Here is a 17,828-nt window from a genome sequence, read left to right on the forward strand (position 1 = left end):
AGGAACATGGTGTTATATGATCCCATTAGAAAGAGGACCTAAGGCAGTCTAGAAAGAAGGGCCAGCAAAGGCTTCCCAGGAGAAGTGATGTTGAAGCTGAGGCCTGCAGAGGAGAAGGAAGTAGCCAGGTGAAGATGGAAGGTTCACCTGGCCACAGGAAAGCTGCAACAAAGGCTTCCAGGTGGGGACCTGACACAGACAGCTTTCTCTCTCTTTTCACATTTTCAGTGGTACCTTGTTCAGCTGGCATAAACCACCTCGAAAGCCACCAGTCTGGTCAACCTGTTTCCAGTTTGTCTTCAGAAGTCTTCCATTCACTCCTTACTTTTGTCAGGCCAACTCCCCCAAGGACATTTCTGACCACATCCCTGCTCTGTCCAGACATATCATGGCTCAAGGTCTCAATTCCTGAGAACACTGTTTAAGACAATTTACACCTTGCTCTCAGCCCAAATTTTTGGTGTAAATTCTACCTTCTTCTCCATGCAGTCTCTGCTTACTACTCTCTTACTCATCTTTAAACCTGGATTGTCTCCATCCCCTTCATATCTGTACTATAGCCCTAGCATGGCTCAAATGTGCATCAAACTAGGTAATTGAGAAACATGAAAAAAAAAAAAGAGACAGTTTGCATAGATGTGGGCAAAGTTTAGGGAAACCAACTTGAGGTGGTATAGATTCCACTGATGAAAGGGTGAGGTTCATTGCAGCCCCTAGACAGGAAGGGGCAAAGGAGGGAGTAGTGACCAGAATGCAGAGAAAGCAGCTCCCTGGAGAAGACCATACAGCCCACTCTTATCTCCTTGTCCTATTGCCGACACTGGCCTAATCCAATAAGCCAGAAGGCAGGGAATACATGCAGGTCTGCCTTCTCAGACACAGAGCAGGGTAGGAAAGAGTGGAGAGAAGATCTGGAGGGACAAATAGAGAACATCCAGCACATTTCTTTCTCCCTAGTTCCATCACTCATCCCTTTGGATTAACATCCATTATTCAAGACCCAACATAAATGCCACCTCATCCAAGATTTCTCCCACCTGTTACACTCACTAACCTCCAGCTGGAAGCACTTTTCCCCATCTCAGAATCTGCATGGGACTTTCTCAGGGTACTTCTCATTTTGTACCTTACTCCCCTGTTATTTATAGGCATATATCTTAGTTTGGATTCCCAAACAGCAGACCCTGAAATAAGAATTTGTGTTGAGGGGATCTATTACGAAGTGTTTCCAAGAAGAACTGGTAGGGGCATGAGGAAGAAGGAAGCCAAGCTAGGGTGTCATTCAATGCTGCAGTGGACGCCTGGTGTCAGTTCACATCTTGCACCCAATCTGGGGCAAGAGGGACGGACTAGATGTCTTCCCACAGAGGTCAGTGAACTTCTGGTTCTCTGAGCTCCCAGGCAAAGCGGCTCCAACAGCCTGTGGACAGATGCCAACAAACATATGCAGATGCTGGCTATTGGATGCTGGGAGCTCACTGGGATCTGATGTGAATCAAAGTGGTAAAGGAGTTGCAGGGAGGGGGGTGGCTTAGGGTTGGAACTCTGATAGTGTCTCTTATTACATGCATTTTCTCTGCCTTCCTGGATAGTAAGCTTTGGTAGGTCTTTGTAACACTAACGTCTAGCACCAGGGCCAGCTTCTTGGGTATGCGACCTGGGCCACTGCAAAAGTCCCAATGTTTCAGCAGTTTTTGGCACATAGAAAACATTCAATAAGTGGCCAATAAATGCAGGCTAAATAGGCTTATTAGGGGGAACTGCTATCCTTATGACTTCAAGCTCAAAAATAAAGAAGCTGGAGTAGGGTCTTGCCAGCTGACCCTGTCCTCCACTCCCTCCAGGCTTCATGTCTCTCTAGAGCCCTGTGACACCTGATGTGGTGTTGGCAGGACTTGTTTATTTTTAGCTGCTGTTTATTTTTCTCTTCCCGTGAAACAGAAAATTCTTGGCATCAGGCAGCCTTGGGGCAACACTATTTTTATTTCCCCAGCAGAATAATTACATTTAGGCTCCATTGCATTTCCCCAGCAGAGAGGCTGTGGGCAAAATAAGATGAATAGGCTGCAATAGGGGGCTAGTTGGAATGAGACTCCAGAAAGACTAGACACATCCATCTAGAGTACATTTACTTTGGATCCACCATGGATGGAGGTAGTGAAGTCTTTGCTAAGATCAGGTAATCTTCCCTCTCTGCTATGTAGGACAACCAGAAACATGCCTTTGAGTCTTAGAGTTGGATGGAGCTCTAGGAATGGCTTAGGACACAGGTCAGCAAACTAAAGGTCATAGGCCAAATGTGGCCCATTGTCTTCTTTTGTAATAAAGTTTTATTGGAACTCAACCATGCTCGTTCATTTACACATACCAGAGTTGAGTAGTTGCAACACAGCCTGAATGGCCTGCAAAGCTGAAAATATTTACCACTGGCCCTTTACAGACGAAGTTTGCCGAACACTGACCTATGCAAGGAATTCCCAAAGTATATTATATGGAACATTTACTCATCCTTCAGGGTGCTCTGTACAAAAAGGAGCCTGTGATCAAATATATTTTGTAAATACACAAACTTGCCTGCCCTCTTGGAGCTGCTTAAACCCCATTACCCTATTGCAGCAGACGCTGTCCAAGCTCTGTGCATCTCCCATATGCACCCTGCTGATGGGAAGCACCTGAGAGTCAAAGCACTTAGAAACCGACTTCAACTAACAATGGGCAGTACTCAAGAAAATTCCCCAGCTTTCTTAGAATACTTTTAGCTATTCAGGGCACCCTGCCCTTCCAGATAAATTTGGTCATTGGTTTTTCTATTTCTGAAAAGTAAGTTGTTGGGATTTTAATTGGTATTGCATTGAATCTGTAAATCAATTTAGGTAGAATTGACATCTTAGCTATATTTAGTCTTCCAATCCATGAACACAGTATGCCTTTCGGGTCTTCTGTGATTTCTTTTAACAATTTCTTGTAGTTTTCTTTGTATAGGTCTTTTGTCTCTTTAGTTAAATTTATTCCTAAATATTTTATTCTTTTGGTTGCAATTGTAAATGGAATTCGTTTCTTGATCCCCAGCTTTCTTGCCTGTTAATTTGGGTAACTCTGAGACATTCTACACTCAGTCTCCCTGAGCTCACCATCAGGATTGAGCTCCAGTGGCCCACAGTGATAAATCTGCTTATTAATGCACCCTGTATTGATTGACCTAACCTCCCAGTTTCATCTAAGGCCTGAAAGATGAGGAGAAGATTAAGACAAAGAGGAGAGAGAATAATATCGTCAAAGAGCACAGCAGTTTCAAGAAACAGAAAAAAAAAAAAAAGTTCGACGTGACCCTCCTGCAGCATAAGGCAAAAATGAGAGACGTGTGAAATTAGGCTGGCAAGTCAGATAAAGACCAGATGATACAAAGCTTTGAGAACCACATTAGGAAGGTAAATATGTTTACTGAAGAACTCAGGGCCTTTGATAGTTCCTCCAGAAGCATGCCCTCAGATAAAGGTTGGCATAGAATCAGCTTATTTAGGAGGTGATTTCGAGCAACATTTAGGAGAGGACTTAGATGCTGGAAGGTCATTAGAAGGTGACCTGGGAAACAAAAGTGAGGAAAGTGGAAAATGAATCAGGGAAAGGAGAAAAGGCAGCAAAGATATATTTTAAAGAACAGGTTACCACTATGAGCAATTGGAGCTCAGTCTCACAGGGAACCCCTGAGAAACTGTGAAGGATTTGTCTCTCAATCACAGGACCGGAAGGCTGCAGGAGGTCGCTACTGAGTCCTGTCCCCTGCTGGCTGAGAGTTGTCCCTGGGGCAACCTGCCAGCTGCAGAGCAGGCTCCCGTGGTGTTAGAGAAGAGGAGAGACATGTAAACTTGAGGTAGGAAATTGTCAGTGTGCTGGAAATAGCCTGCCTGGGTTACAGATGAGCTCAGGTGGGTATCAGCTGGGCTGCAGCATCTGCTATAGAGGTGACGTTCAAAATGTATAGAAATTTGTATGGCATGGGCACAGGCCAATCAGATTAGATGCCAAGAGTGAACATCCGGTGTGGCCTGTCCAATGACCCTCAGCCTTCCTAGGGACACAGAGGTGAATAAGGCTCAGAGTTCTCAGGCTGGGATTCTCCAGGAGCACCTGATTTCTGACGATACACTATTCCAGAGCTTTTTACGCCAGCCCTCAAATCAGCACAGAACACTTAAAATAAAGATCAGAGAGAATATCATAATCAAGTTGGTTTTGTGAGAGGCCCCAGGCTACAGACAAAAGCCTCTCATTTCCCTCAGCCAAATCACCCGTCTCTAGCTTAATTTCTAAAGGACTCCAAGAAGTCAGAAATCTCAGTTGACTCCAGACGTTGACCCAGGGATGAAAAGTGATTTCCAGCCTTCTCCTCCCCCCCGAATCCCCTCCCATCCTGATTTCTGAGAAGTTGCTGGGAGGAGGGAATCCTAGCATGTCCCGCTCCTGGGTGACAAACCACACCACCATGCCTGTGAGCGACTTCAGTCTTCCACACAGGTTTTTCAGGGGGCTTCGAAACTCTTTCTTTGAAGAACAAAAAGTATCAGAGAAATTGAAGATCCTTTAGAAACCTCCTCTTCCCACATTTGGTTTCATTACCGGTTTTCATTAAGCCTTCCCGAGGCCCCCGTGTACCCAGCACCTTCTTGCCTTCAAAGCAAGAGACTTGAGAGAGAGCAGCCAGTTTCCAGCACTTACAGGGTGTGATGCAGCAGCCTCACAACCAAGGAAGGCCTCGGAATCAGGTCTCCATCTCTCCAGGTGAGAGGTGCAGGGGTTTCCCAGATTCACCTGAACCACTGTGGGGTGCAAGTCTGACTGAGGTCTAAGTATTTACCTTCAAGGTGAAAGGGTAAAAAACTGGAACGAGAAGCAGATGAGGCTAATGAAGCTACTGTGTAATGAAGTTACTGTGTTACTGTGTATATAAAGATAAATTGTTGAATTTTGGAATGGCTTTATCTTTTAAAGAGGATGTGCTCTGAAGATGGCTGGGGCTGGCCGGGGTCCAAAATCAATAAGAAACAGAAGTAGTGTCAAGTGCTCTTGCAGTTCTTCTCCCCAGCTGTCCATAGCTGGCTGGGGGCTCTGGGTTCTGGGCTCCTCAGTCTACGTGGGTTCCCCACTCTGTGTGAACTTCACTGACAACATCCCCTCCCCAAACAATGGGGGTGCTTCACTCTGCTATGCCCGTGACCTTGAGAATATTCTGAGTTAAAACAGAGGGATAATCTTAAACCCAGTCTAAATCTTCATTCTCACCAATACTTAAAACTTGACCAGCCTTTGTGATCAGACCCAGCTCACCCATACATGGGCAGAAGACACCTGTGTCACTTTACGCGCTCCCAGCATGATGTTGACTCTTATCCGAGCAAATACTCCCTTTTCCAACTCTTCCATTCTAAGAAGACTCATTAATTCATTTAGTTGTTCATTCGGTAGTCCTCAAATACCTGCTATATATTATGCACTATTCTAAGTGTCGAGGATAGTATACAAAACAGGCAGGCTTCTTACTTTTAACAGTCTTACAGGCCAGTAAATAGCCACATGAATTGCATGATATATGTGGCACTTGCAAAATACACATAAAAGCCAATCTTCATGTTTTAAATCTAATAGGCATTGAGAAATGTCAACTTTTCTTTCATCTCCTGCTTTGTAAGGGTCCTTGTCTGATTACTAGCATCTAACCCTTTGCATATTGGGGTTATGGCACAGTCTGCCAAGGTCAAAAGGTAACTAAGAGATGTAGAAGAGCCAGGTTTTTTTGTTTGCCTGTTTTGTGTGTGTGTGTGTGTGTGTGTGTGTGTGTGTGTGTAAACCCGGGACTGAATCAGGGACAAGAGATAGGTTTTTTTTTTTTTTTTTTCTGAATGATACACACATATCTTTTTTTTTTATTAATTAAAAAAATTACAAAACATTTAGAAATCATTCCATTCTACATGTACAATCAGTAATTCTTAATATCATCACATAGTTGCATATTCATCATTTCTTAGTACATTTGCATCGATTTAGAAAAAGAAATAAAAAGACAACACAATAAGAATTAAAACGATAATAGAGAGAAAAAAAAACCTATACCTCACATGCAGCTTCATTCAATGTTTTAACATAATTGCATTACAATTAGGTAGTATTGTGCTGTCCATTTCTGAGTTTTTATATCCAGTCCTGTTGCACAGTTTGTATCCCTTCAGCTCCAATTACCCCTTCTCTTTTTTTTTTTTAATTAACGGAAAAAAAGAAATTAACCCAACATTTAGAAATCATACCATTCTACATATGCAATCAGTAATTCTTAACATCATCACATAGATGGATGATCATCGTTTCTTAGTACATTTGCATCGGTTTAGAAGAACTAGCAACACAACTGAAAAAGATATAGAATGTTAATATAGAGAAAAAAATAAAAGTAATAATAGTAAAAACAAAACAAAACAAAACAAAACAAAACAAAAACCTAAAGCTCAGATGCAGCTTCATTCAGTGTTTTAACATGATTAATTTACAATTAGGTATTATTGTGCTGTCCATTTTTGAGTTTTTGTATCTAGTCCTGTTGCACAGTCTGTATCCCTTCAGCTCCAATTGCCCATTATCTTACCCTGTTTCTACCTCCTGCTGGATTCTGTTACCAATGACATATTCCACATTTATTCTCGAATGTCCGTTCACATCAGTGGGACCATACAGTATTTGTCCTTTCGTTTTTGGCTAGACTCACTCAGCATAATGTTCTCAAGGTCCATCCATGTTATTACATGCTTCATAAGTTTATTCTGTCTTAAAGCTGCATAATATTCCATCGTATGTATATACCACAGTTTGTTTAGCCACTCTTCTGTTGATGGACATTTTGGCTGTTTCCATCTCTTTGCAATTGTAAATAACGCTGCTATAAACATTGGTGTGCAAATGTCCGTTTGTGTCTTTGCCCTTAAGTCCTTTGAGTATATTCCCAGCAATGGTATTGCTGGGTCGTATGGCAATTCTATATTCAGCTTTTTGAGGAACCGCCAAACTGCCTTCCACAGTGGTTGCACCATTTGACATTCCCACCAACAGTGGATAAGTGTGCCTCTTTCTCCACATCCTCTCCAGCACTTGTCATTTTCTGTTTTGTTGATAATGGCCATTCTGGTGGGTGTGAGATGATATCTCATTGTGGTTTTGATTTGCATTTCTCTAATGGCCAGGGACATTGAGCATCTCTTCATGTGCCTTTTGGCCATTTGTATTTCCTCTTCTGGTAGGTGTCTGTTCAAGTCTTTTTCCCATTTTGTAATTGGGTTGGCTGTCTTTTTGTTGTTGAGTTGAACAATCTCTTTATAAATTCTGGATACTAGACCTTTATCTGATATGTCATTTCCAAATATTGTCTCCCATTGTGTAGGCTGTCTTTCTACTTTCTTGATGAAGTTCTTTGATGCACAAAAGTGTTTAATTTTGAGGAGCTCCCATTTATTTATTTCCTTCTTCAGTGTTCTTGCTTTAGGTTTAAGGTCCATAAAACCGCCTCCAGTTGTAAGATTCATAAGATATCTCCCAACATTTTCCTCTAACTGTTTTATGGTCTTAGACCTAATGTTTAGATCTTTGATCCATTTTGAGTTAACTTTTGTATAGGGTGTGAGATATGGGTCTTTTTTCATTGTTTTGCATATGAATATCCAGTTCTCTAGGCACCATTTATTGAAGAGACTGTTCTGTCCCAGGTGAGTTGGCTTGACTGCCTTATCAAAGATCAAATGTCCATAGATGAGAGGGTCTATATCTGAGCACTCTATTCGATTCCATTGGTCGATATATCTATCTTTATGCCAATACCATGCTGTTTTGACCACTGTGGCTTCATAATATGCCTTAAAGTCAGGCAGCACGAGACCTCCAGCTTCGTTTTTTTCCTCAAGATGTTTTTAGCAATTCAGGGCACCCTGCCCTTCCAGATAAATTTGCTTATTGGTTTTTCTATTTCTGAAAAATAAGTTGTTGGGATTTTGATTGGTATTGCATTGAATCTGTAAATCAATTTAGGTAGGATTGAAATCTTAACTATATTTACTCTTCCAATCCATGAACACAGTATGCCCTTCCATCTATTTAGGTCTTCTGTGATTTATTTTAACAGTTTTTTGTAGTTTTCTTTATATAGGTTTTTTGTCTCTTTAGTTAAATTTATTCCTAGGTATTTTATTCTTTTAGTTGCAATTGTAAATGGGATTCGTTTCTTGATTTCCTCCTCCGCTTGTTCATTACTAGTGTATAGAAATGCTACAGATTTTTGAATGTTGATCTTGTAACCTACTACTTTGCTGTACTCATTTATTAGCTCTAGTAGTTTTTTTGTGGATTTTTCCGGGTTTTCGACGTATAGTATCATATCGTCTGCAGACAGTGATAGTTTTACTTCTTCCTTTCCAATTTTGATGCCTTGTATTTCTTTTTCTTGTCTGATTGCTCTGGCTAGAACCTCCAACACAATGTTGAATAATAGTGGTGATAGTGGACATCCTTGTCTTGTTCCTGATCTTAGGGGGAAAGTTTTCAATTTTTCCCCATTGAGGATGATATTAGCTGTGGGCTTTTCATATATTCCCTCTATCATTTTAAGGAAGTTCCCTTGTATTCCTATCTTTTGAAGTGTTTTCAACAGGAAAGGATGTTGAATCTTGTCAAATGCCTTCTCTGCATCAATTGAGATGATCATGTGATTTTTCTGCTTTGATTTGTTGATATGGCGTATTACATTAATTGATTTTCTTATGTTGAACCATCCTTGCATACCCGGGATGAATCCTACTTGGTCATGATGTATAATTCTTTTAATGTGTTGTTGGACACGATTTGCTAGAATTTTATTGAGGATTTTTGCATCTATATTCATTAGAGAGATTGGTCTGTAGTTTTCTTTTTTTGTAATATCTTTGCCTGGTTTTGGTATGAGGGTGATGTTGGCTTCATAGAATGAATTAGGTAGTTTTCCCTCCACTTCGATTTTTTTGAAGAGTTTGAGGAGACTTGGTACTAATTCTTTCTGGAATGTTTGATAGAATTCGCATGTGAAGCCGTCTGGTCCTGGACTTTTCTTTTTAGGAAGCTTTTGAATGACTAATTCAATTTCTTTACTTGTGATTGGTTTGTTGAGGTCATCTATGTCTTCTTGAGTCAAAGTTGGTTGTTCATGTCTTTCCAGGAACCCGCCCATTTCATCTACATTGTTGTATTTATTAGCGTAAAGTTGTTCATAGTATCCTGTTATTACCTCCTTTATTTCTGTGAGGTCAGTAGTTATGTCTCCTCTTCCATTTCTGATCTTATTTATTTGCGTCCTCTCTCTTCTTCTTTTTGTCAATCTTGCTAAGGGCCCATCAATCTTATTGATTTTCTCATAGAACCAACTTCTGGTCTTATTGATTTTCTCTATTGTTTTCATGTTTTCAATTTCATTTATTTCTGCTCTGATCTTTGTTATTTCTTTCCTTTTGCTTGCTTTGGGATTAGTTTGCTGTTCTTTCTCCAGTTCTTCCAAGTGGACAGTTAATTCCTGCATTTTTGCCTTTTCTTCTTTTCTGATATAGACATTTAGGGCAATAAATTTCCCTCTTAGCACTGCCTTTGCTGCATCCCATAAGTTTTGATATGTTGTGTTTTCATTTTCATTTGCCTCGAGGTATTTACTAATTTCTCTTGCAATTTCTTCTTTGACCCACTGGTTGTTTAAGAGTGTGTTGTTGAGCCTCCACATATTTGTGAATTTTCTGGCACTCTGCCTATTATTGATTTCCAACTTCATTGCTTTATGATCCGAGAAAGTGCTGTGTATGATTTCAATCTTTTTAAATTTGTTAAGACTCGCTTTGTGACCTAGCATATGGTCTATCTTTGAGAATGATCCATGAGCACTTGAGAAAAAGGTGTATCCTGCTGTTGTGGGATGTAATGTCCTATAAATGTCTGTTAAGTCTAGCTCATGTATAGTAATATTCAGATTCTCTATTTCTTTATTGATCCTCTGTCTAGATGTTCTGTCCATTGATGAGAGTGGTGAATTGAAGTCTTCAACTATTATGGTATATGTGTCTATTTCCCTTTTCAGTGTTTGCAGTGTATTCCTCATGTATTTTGGGGCATTCTGGTTTGGTGCATAAATATTTATGATTGTTATGTCTTCTTGTTTAATTGTTCCTTTTATTAGTATATAGTGTCCTTCTTTGTCTCTTTTAACTGTTTTACATTTGAAGTCTAATTTGTTGGATATTAGTACAGCCACTCCTGCTCTTTTCTGGTTGTTATTTGCATGAAATATCTTTTCCCAACCTTTCACTTTCAATCTATGTTTATCTTTGGGTCTAAGATGTGTTTCCTGTAGACAGCATATAGAAGGATCCTGTTTTTTAATCCATTCTGCCAGTCTATGTCTTTTGATTGGGGAATTCAGTCCATTAACATTTAGTGTTATTACTGTTTGGATAATATTTTCCTCTACCATTTTGCCTTTTGTATTATATATATCATATCTGACTTTCCTTCTTTCTACACTCTTCTCCATACCTCTCTCTTCTGTCTTTTCGTTTCTGACTCTAGTGCTCCCTTTAGTATTTCTTGCAGAGCTGGTCTCTTGGTCACAAATTCTCTCAGTGACTTTTTGTCTGAGAATGTTTTAATTTCTCCCTCATTTTTGAAGGACAATTTTGCTGGATATAGGAGTCTTGGTTGCAGTGTTTCTCTTTTAGTAATTTAAATATATCATCCCACTGTCTTCTAGCCTCCATGGTTTCTGCTGAGAAATCTACACATAGTCTTATTGGGTTTCCCTTGTATGTGATGGATTGCTTTTCTCTTGCTGCTTTCAAGATCCTCTCTTTCTCTTTGACCTCTGACATTCTAACTAGTAAGTGTCTTGGAGAATGCCTATTTGGGTCTAATCTCTTTGGGGTGCGCTGCACTTCTTGGATCTGTAATTTTAGGTCTTTCATAAGAGTTGGGAAATTTTCAGTGATAATTTCTTCCATTAGTTTTTCTCCTCCTTTTCCCTTCTCTTCTCCTTCTGGGACACCCACAACACGTATATTTGTGCGGTTCATATTGTCCTTGAGTTCCCTGATACCCTGTTCAAATTTTTCCATTCTTTTCCCGATAGTTTCTGTTTCTTTTTGCAATTCAGATGTTCCATCCTCCAAATCACTAATTCTATCTTCTGTCTCTTTGAATCTATCATTGTAGGTATCCATTGTTTTTTCCATCTTTTCTACTTTGTCCTTCACTTCCATAAGTTCTGTGATTTGTTTTTTCATTTTTCTATTTCTTCTTTATGTTCATCCTATGTCTTCTTCATGTCCTCCCTCAATTTATCGATTTCGTTTTTGAAGAGGTTTTCCATTTCTGTTCGTATATTCAGCATTAGTTGTCTCAGCTCCTGTATCTCATTTGAACTATTGGTTTGTTCCTTTGACTGGTCCATATTTTCAATTTTTTGAGCGTGATCCGTTATCTTCTGCTGGCATCTGCACATTTAGACAGATTTCCCTGGGTGTTGGATCCAAAAGTTTGGAAGATTTTTCTGTGAAATCTCTGGGTTCTGTTTTTCTTATCCTGCCCAGTAGGTGGCACTCGTGGCACACGTTTGTCTGCGGGTCCCACCAGTAAAAGGTGCTGTGGGTCCTTTAACTTTGGAAAATTCTCGTCTGGGAAGTTCGCTAGCCGAAGCGGCTTGGAAGAGTGCCAGCCGGCCCGGGGTCCGAACGTGGGGAGGGTCGCTGACCACCGCAGCCCGGGAAAGCACCCGTCCAAATTTCCTAGTTGGCCCGGGGCGCCAAGCGTGACGGGAGGGCGCCAGCCGCAGCGGCCCGCCCCGGAGAGTGCACGTTCCCGGGGAGTCACGGGTTTGGAAGGGGCCCCCACCCCCCGTCACCGTTCTCCGTGGCCTGGGGATTTCCGATCCAAATCTCTCAGTTGGTCCGGGGGGGCCGCGCGTGGTGTGGGTGCCAGCCGCCGCGGTTTGAGGGGACCGCCTGTCCAATTCTCCCAGCCGGCCCGGGAAGGGGGAAGGGAGTGATTCCGGCTGCTTGCCGTCCTGCCCGGTGAAGCCGCGCCCCTCGGCGATCTCACCAGAGCGGGTTCTTTCAGCCAGCCAGTCATTTCAGGATGGGGTACGCTGTCTTTTTTATCTCTGTCATGGCTTTGGGAGCTGTTCTGTATCGTTTCTACTCCCCTAGTAGCTGTCCTGGAGGAGAAATTAAGATCCACGCGTCTTACTAAGCCGCCATCTTCTCCAGAAGTCCAGCAAGAGATAGGTTTTAAGCGATCAAAATATGCACACACTCACACTGGCACCTTGTTATAATTTTCTTTGTAAAAACCTTAGTTTGCATAAATGAATATCAGAATGAGAAGGAATTTTAGGGAACATCTGGTGTTAGAGCTCTGAGACCTGAATCTGAGACTCTGGACAGGAAGGAAGCAGAACCTGAGGAAGGTGAGGCCTGGACAAGAATCCAAGGTCTGGGCAAGAGGGAAGCAGGAGCACAGCTGAGAATAAAGCCTATGTTTCCCAACTCCACACCAGCATTTCTACCCCTCCAGCAGGCAGATGCCAGGGTTGGGAGATGCTGTCAGGGGTTCTACTGCCCTCCCTTCCCTTCCGCCATGGCCTCCTTCTGGCCATTTGCACTTTCTTCAAGGAAAACTATGGGCTATGGGTAACACAGATTTAAAAAGTCCATTCCCTTCACCCAAAGGAAGAACTCCCCGGAAACTTAAACTTAAATGATAATATGACAAGGGAAGCCATGTTGCATTATTACTGCTTGTTTTCTTAACTCCTGTGGATTGCGTGACTCTGAACATGTGAATTGAGGTGACTCCTGCTTCCTCCCTCTCTTTTGCCTCCTCCTCTTCCTTGAGAATCACTTGTTGTAATCAGGTGTAAGCCTTAGAAACTTAGTGACTCTCCTTTGGTAGTTTTATATCCAATCATGGTATCAGAGAGGAGCCAGTCTGTGGCACAAAACAGGCCTAGGTTGGAATCCTGGTTTGGTCTGCTGCTTATTGCCATGTGCCCCAGAGTGAGTCACTCAGCCTAAGTTTCATTCTCTTTTGTGAAACAAAGATAGTAATATATCAATTTCTTGGAGTTGTTTGGAAATGAAGTAGAAAACCATATGACAATGCTGGATTGTAACAGATATTCTATAAGGGGCAGCTATTAATAAAATTAATGATAATAATTTATTGGCTTATCATTAGACAGCAGACATGTATATAGGGGTAGGGGTACTTTATGCTCCTGAAGTTCCTATGTCTCTTTAAGCCTCATGACAACTTCCTTAATAAAGTAGGCAGCATTTTGGTCCCAAATTTATATTTTTAAAAAAGTAACATTCAGGAAAGGTAAGGGGCCTCCCCGAAGTCATTCAACTGGTGGTGGCTGCTCTGGGACCAGCACTCATGACCCCTCTCTGTCTAGCATTGTCTAGGCCAGCGGCTTCTCCAGGGCTGTAGCTCTCCCAGCTATATGCTCTGAATACTTACATTAAATGGGAGAAAAAAGACCATAAATAGCCTCTAGTTAGTTATAATTCATGTTTTGTAACCCAATGAGAATGAAACATTTCAATGGTCAGTGCTTTTTTGAATTGGAACTATGGATAAGGTTCTGAAAACTTGTAACAGGAATGTGTGGTATTCCTCAAGTATGATGGAGTGGAAATGTGGTAGATTGTGTTATTTATCCCAGAAAAAGTCATGTTAATCTTAATCCATTCTGGTGGATGTTGAAACATGGTAAATAGGATCTCTTGAAGCTATTTCTTCAGTTAATGTGTGGCCCATTTGAATCAGGTTGGACTTTAATCTAGTTAAATTAAGTCCTTATAAGCAAAGGAAATTGGACACAGAAGGAGAAGCCATAGGGAGCAGTGAGAAGCTGGAAGTCAACAGAACCTAGCATAGAAAGCGAAAGATGCAGCCATATGCATTGCCATGTGGTGGAAAAACCAAGGAACCCCAAAGATTTCCAGCCAGCCAGAATAAACTGATCATGTGAGAAAGGAAGTCTTCTAGCCTCTGGAATCATGAGCCAATAAATTCCTTCTATTAAGCCATCCCATTGTATGGTATTTGTATTAACAGTTAAGAAACAAGGCAGGAACACATGCTCAAAACTTCTGCTTTATGGTGTGCCATATCAACTTTCGATTATGTCAGAATTTTACTGGGGACTTCTGGGAAGATGGCAGAATGGAGTAGCTCCAGATTAGCCCTGCGCCATGGAAAGTTAGGGAAGGAACAGGAGGGTGACTGAGGCGGCAATTCAGGAGTGCGGCTGACCTGGGGGAACCTTCTGCACCACATGGGGCAGCCTTGGTTGCAGAGGCTGAGAAACTGAGAGGCAGAAAGCTGGAGTCTGACATGGATGTGTGGAGCCATAGAGCCTGTCGGAGTGCATGGACGGGAACCCAGGACTGGGAAGTAAGCCTGGGTGCACTACCCTCATCAACACAGCCCCATGACAGGCCACTCACCCCACACCCCATGCACCCAAACCCCATCACTTGCTCCCATTCCCTGCCCTCCAGGGGCCCCCACCCCACCTGCTCCCAGTGCACATACCTGCTCTACACCCCCAGCCTAAGTGCAGCCCAATCCACCTCTCTTGCACCCCTCCCGAGCACTACCTCCCCCTTCCTGTTCCCTGCAGGCTGTTGCCAGCACATAAAGGCTGCGGGCACTGACCTCCATACCTAGGCTACCATTGCCCCCATGTCCATAGTGTCGCACAGCCTCATTCTGCCCCCACTCCAAGCTCTACACATCCCTTTACAGCACTCCCAGGCCCATGCATGCACAGGGGTCCCCAGTCACGTCATTCAGCTCTGGGAACTGCACTTTACAGCAGTCTTAGAACTGTGCATGTGCAAAGCCCTCAGCCACATTTCCCATCTCTGAGAAAATGCCAACCTGAGCAGCAGGTCACACCCACCCCAATCCACAAAAGCATAACACCAACCTTCTGCCACAGCTCTATGCATGTGCACAAAGGGGCCTGTGCCTTAGACCATACACACCAGGGTTATGCCCCCCAGACCAGTGTACCTGCACAGATACATCCTTCCTAGCTGCTGGGTGCCCACATTCACAAGTACAGTATAACATCCCCAACCTGTGCCTACACCTGCCCTGAAACAAATTACCACACCGAGTGCCCCACCCTTGCCCTGACTCCCTGCTCTACAACCATCCTGCAAACACAAAGCTTTAGACTATTGAAAGAAATCAACTTCCGAAGTAAATCAATTAAGATATTTACATGCCACGAAGACAGCAGAAAATCACTAAGCCTATCACAATGCATATAGCCCTGCCTAATGATCAAACATCAGAGGAGACAGAGACATTGAAACAACTAATCAACTCTACTTAATAAAATAAGTGGGATAGCAAATGAAATAAAGGAGATCAAGAAGACAGTAGAAGAGCATAAAGAAGAATTTGAAAGAATAATAGAGAAATAGCAGCTATCACAGAGATTAAAGACTTTGTTGACCAAATAAAAAACATACTAGAGGCACACAACACCAGATTTGAAGAGACAGAAGAAAGAATAAGTGGTATAGAGGACAGGATAACTGACTTCAAAGACTCAAAACAGCAAATGGCAAAAAAGATGGAAAAAATTGAATTGGAACTCTGGGAAATGATAGACAAAATAAAGTGCACAAACGTAAGAATCATTGGTGTCCCAGAAGGAGAAGGGAGGAGTTAAGGGCTAGGAAGAGTAGCTGAGGATATAACAGGGAAAAACTTCCCAACCCTTATAAAGGACATAAATATACAAGTCAAAGAAGCCCAATGAACTCCAAACAGAATAAATTCAAATAGGCCTTCCCCAAGGCACATACTAATCAGTCTGTCAAATGTTGAAGAGAAACAGAAAATACTGAAAGTGGCAAGAGAAGAACAATGTACTGCATACAAGGGAAACCAAATAAGACTGCGCTCAGACTAATCAACTAGCACCCTGGAGGTAAGAAGGCAGTGGAATGATATATTCAAGATCCTGAAAGAGAAAGACTTCCAGCTAAGAATTCTGTACCCACCCAAACTGTCCTTCAAAACTGAGGAAGAGATTAAAGTTTTCACAGACAAAGAAGCCCTGAAAGAATTTGTCAACAAGAGACTTACCCTATAAGAAATACTAAAAGGAGTTCTGCTGGCTGAAAAAAAAAGACAGGAGAGGGAAGTCTGGAGGATGGCACAGAATTGAAGAGTATCATTAAGGGTATTTTAAAGAATTAAAAGAGAAAGAGGGAAAAGAATATATAGATCTGACAAATAAAATAAAAAAGATAAGGTGGTGGACTCAAGAAATGCATTTCCAGTAATAACTTTAACTTTGAATGTTAACAGACTAAATTTACCAATTACAAGATACAGATTGGCAGAATGGATTAAGAAACATAATTCAGCTATACACTGCTTACAAGAGACTCATCTTAGATACAAGGATACAAATAGATTAAAAGTGAAAGGATAGAAAAGATTTTCCAAGCAGGAGTAGCTATACTAATATCGGACAAAGTAGACTTTAAATGTAAAGACATCATAAGAGACAAGGAGGGACACTATATACTAATTAAAGGGTCAATTCACCAAGAAGATATGACAATCATAAATGTTTATGCTCCCAATCAAAGAGCTCCAAAGTATATGAGACAGACATTGGCAAAACTGAAGGGAGTGGTAGATATTTCAGTAATAGTAGGAGACTTCAGTACACCACTCTCCTCTTTAGATAGAACAACCAGACAGAAGATCAACAAGGAAATAGGGAAGTTAAATAACTTGATAAATCAATTAGAACTAAAAGAGCTAATGAGGTTGACTCCAATGTAAGGGAATAGATAGGAGTGAAGGTGATTCTCTAGCGGATCTGTAAGTAATACTTTCATATTGAAGATGAGCAAGATTGAAAAGGGTTGTATAGACCTACATGTCCCACTGATTAATACTAGAAATATGAATTAGTTCTCGCAAGAATTACTTTAAAGGTATGATTCTTGTATAAAGAGTGTTTAAGTCCAGGGTACAGGGGAAAACTGCTATTGCATGCTATGAGCTATGTTCAAAAGGAAACCATCAGCACTACCACAGCAACAACAGAGGTAAATAATGGGGGGAGGGACAAGAGTGAAGAGTAGGGTGGGCCTCGGTGGCTCAGTGGCAGAGTTCTCACCTGCCATGCTGGACACCTGGGTTCGGTTCCCAGTGCCTGCCCATGTTGAAAAAAAAAAAAAAGAGTTAAGAGGAGGTTTAGATCTCCTATTTGGTGAAGGTATGTTTACTGGTTTTCTTTCTCTTGGGAACAATGAAATTACCTAACATTGAGAATGTTGATGGCCTGTGGACTTTGGGCCCTCTACATGATACCCTGTGAATGCAGGTGGCTGAAGGATGCACTAATGGAGAAGTAGATTGGTGAACGATGGTGTATACTTATGAACAAAGGTTGTGTTGCTATAAAAAGTAACAACGTTGTGAGGCATGCAATGATGTAAATGAACATGTGGGACATTTGGTGAGACAAACTAAGCCAGAAACAAAAGAACAAGAATGGTATGGTCACCTTTAGAAAATGCTTATAAGAAAACAAGGGCCTAGATTGTAAGCTTTTAGAGCAGACACATTAAGTCTGGAGAGTGGTGATTATTATTTCTGGATTTTGAGAAGCTGTTTTATATATATAACCCAATATTTATAGATAAGAACAAAGTCGAGCAGGTTGGGATTAAAGTAAT

Source organism: Tamandua tetradactyla, chromosome 15 (assembly GCF_023851605.1).
Source record: "Tamandua tetradactyla isolate mTamTet1 chromosome 15, mTamTet1.pri, whole genome shotgun sequence".
Classification (NCBI taxonomy): Eukaryota; Metazoa; Chordata; class Mammalia; order Pilosa; family Myrmecophagidae; genus Tamandua; species Tamandua tetradactyla.